We start from the raw sequence: 3,269 nt of genomic DNA, 5'->3' as shown, positions 1-3,269 counted from the left end.
CATATCTCTTTTAAACAGTTTTCTCCCTCCTCTGTTTCAGTGCAGTATACATTATTGAACCCATCTTGCTCAGTCTCTCCCCAACTCCGAGGTTAGTCCCATTCTACAACAGTGGCATCATGTAATATTTGTCCTTTTGTGACTGGGATATTTCACTCAGCATAATGTTCCATAGTCCATAGATATCTATAGACTCACTTGATCTTTTATGCAGCAAATTCCCCACAGAATTAGACATTCTCTTGTATGTGTTAATCCTCATTTAGAGCTGACCTTTTATTCAAATACTTCATTCAAGATCAAATTGTAGGTGCAAATGAAACAATTCCCCCAAAGAGTAAATTATCTGTATATTTAGGAGTGTTTCCTGGGTTTCAATGTGGGCTTTTTTTGAAGAGCAATTATGTTCACTTCACCAGTTCCTTTCCTCATATTTGATTGATACTCTTAAACATAACTCTGTAAGCAAAGATGGGGCGAGGGAAAGTTCCCAAATTACTATCTGTGGTTGGATAATTGGCATCAAAAGCAACTAAAGTAACAATGCAGCTTTTATCAGCACAGCTCTGGTAAATGTATGTTCTTAGGAGCAGAGCTCTGATTCATTCAGTGTAAATTACACCCCTCCCCTTCTACATTTTTGGAACAGGGCGCTAGAACTGAAAATCTATTGGAGATGATTCTTGGTTTTAATTCCCCCCTCCCCCTTGGAAAGACTTTTCCTTCCTTTGATTTTGAGATTTTCTTCTGGAGAGCCTAATGATATATATGAGTTAGGTACTTGGGGACCTCCATAAATATATACTTTCTCCTTCCCAAAGTAATACAGAATGAAATGAGGCCTCATTTATTTGCTAGTGTATGCAGTTACCTAAGACCACCTTTGAAACAACAACAAAAATAATCACTATACGTTCTTTTTCTCTGTGGTTAATTTTTCCCTCTCTGGAAACTCACTCTCATCTTGGATATCTTTCATGACTATAGTTATCATTTTCCTTTTATCTTCTCCCTCCAATAGTTTCAAAACTTTCAAAAAAAGACACAGCCAAAAGTCATCTAAGAGTGATGGCATAGTGGGTAAGGGTTGCACTGTCAGCCCAGAGGTATATGACTTGAATGTACCAACTGATCGGTGGGAGAAAGATATCCTCTCATGTGATTTAGAGTCTCTGGAAACCTGCTGGAAGGTCAATTATGAGCCAGCATATAACAACCAGGGTAAAAATGTCAAATTCATGGTAGACCAATAGGTAGAAGATAGTAAAGGAGGGAAGAGGTAGAGACAGTAGCATCTCTTCAACAGGGAAAGATCTATCTACCTTCTGGTGATACTGGGTAAATCAGGCAAGTTTGCACCTTATTGTCCTCACCGTTCAATTTTAGGGTTTGAATGAAAATAAGTTCTACTCCAAAAATCTATTGGGAGTCTCCCTCTACTCTGGAATTCGGCCGGCTGACTGGTGGGATGGTTGGCTCGATTTGGTGGCAGTCGGGCAAGGGAAATTTCTGGGGTCCTTTCTGCTGTGTGTTACTGCTCTTCTTGCCCTTCAAAATTGAGTGGGCGGCCCAGAGCCTTAAACTAAGAGGAAGTAAGGAAGGAGCCTGCAGAGCCTGCTCCAGGGGGTATCTTAAAAATCCTGTAGGGTGCTTGGGCCTATATTGTTTTTGGTGAAACATTCTTCTAGGTCGTATAGCCCTGGTGTGTCCACTTGCCATACAGAGGTAACTTGTGGTCGCTGTGAAGCTGAACACCGTGAGGCCCTGATGTGTCAAATGCAATACTGGTTACCCATAATGGACAGTGTTTGGTGGAGCTCCCCGGTTTAAACAAACTTGGAAGCAAGAGTGGCATCCACTTCTGAAAATAGCTTGCCTCCGGAAACCGTATGAACCTGGAGTAAGGATGAAAGTCACGCAAGTGTCGAGGGCTTTCGTTCACAGGGTCGCTATGAGTCGCCTACAACTGGTGGCACTTAACAACAACAACAAGAGAATAGTGCAACAAGGAATGAATGGAAACCCAAAATCTCTGTAAATGTTTATGAAAATTAATAAAATATAGAAAAAAAAAGGAAAAAAAAAGAAAAAATCTATTGTTGTCATCATTTTCTGTTGAGACAGTTCTGATTCGTGAGGATATTATATACAAGAAGACAATGTTGTCTAGTCTTGCATCAGCCTCACAATCTTTCCTCTGTTGAACCCACTGATGTAGCCACTGTATCAATCTGTCTCACGGGTTTCTTTCTTTTTGTTGTTCCTGTCCTTTAGCAAATATGATGATGTCTTTTTCTAGCAATTAATTTTTGTGATGTTGCATTCAATATAATCAAGAAGAAGTCTTACCATTCTTGCTTCAGAGCAACGTTATGGCTGCTTTATTTCCTCAAAGATGGATTCATTCTTCTGGCAATTTATCATAAATTCATCATTTTTTGTCAGGATTCCATGAAATCTCACATCCTTTGGAGACCCCTCTCAAATATTGTCTACTTACCATCTCTTAAATATTCAGACTTGGTTGGCAGCATGGGGGTAGAATCCATATGCACCAGCCAGGTTTTACAGAAGCTTGTTGGCTGAGATTGGTGAGCATTAGGGTGGAATGTTGATTTGCTAAGGGGAGTGAGACAGTGTGATAGGCCTCCTAGTTAAAAATCCAGTAGGGCCCTCTGCCCTGTGGCCCTCAGACCTGGTTTAAATTGTTTTTTGTCAAACCTTCTTCTAAGTGGTATAGCACGGGTTTGTGCATTGCTGTACAGGGGTAACTCATGGTTGCTGTGATGTTGAACACTGTGAGACTGATGTGCCACAGTGATAGTGGTTACCCATGGTGGACAGTGGTTGGTGGAGCTTCCTGATTAAAACAAGCTTGGAAGCAGGAGTGGCATGCACTTCCGAAATGGCTTGCCTCTGGAAACTCTATGAACATGGAGAAACGAGCAAGTTATACAAGTGTTCAGGTTTTCGTTCATAGGGTCTCTATAAGTCATCTACTACTCAACAGCACTTAAAAATAACAACCTCGAGACGCAGTGAACGGTGGGAGTGGACTTGAATCAGGACACACCGCTACAGTTCTGACCCACGACCCCCATCTTCAGGTATTGCATTGCTCCCCCCACAACCCGGCTCACGCCCCTGCCCTCCAGCTCTGAACTTTGGGACTGGCCAAGGGCTGTGCGCAGACGCAGTGAACGGTGGGAGTGGACTTGAATTAGGACACACCCCTGCAGCTCTGACCCACGACCCCCATCTTCAGGTAT

Source organism: Elephantulus edwardii, unplaced genomic scaffold (assembly GCF_000299155.1).
Source record: "Elephantulus edwardii isolate Elephantulus edwardi_28Jun2011 unplaced genomic scaffold, EleEdw1.0 scaffold00357, whole genome shotgun sequence".
Lineage (NCBI taxonomy): Eukaryota > Metazoa > Chordata > Mammalia > Macroscelidea > Macroscelididae > Elephantulus > Elephantulus edwardii.
The sequence above is the reverse complement of the archived record's forward strand: the minus strand, read 5'-3'. Positions refer to the sequence as shown.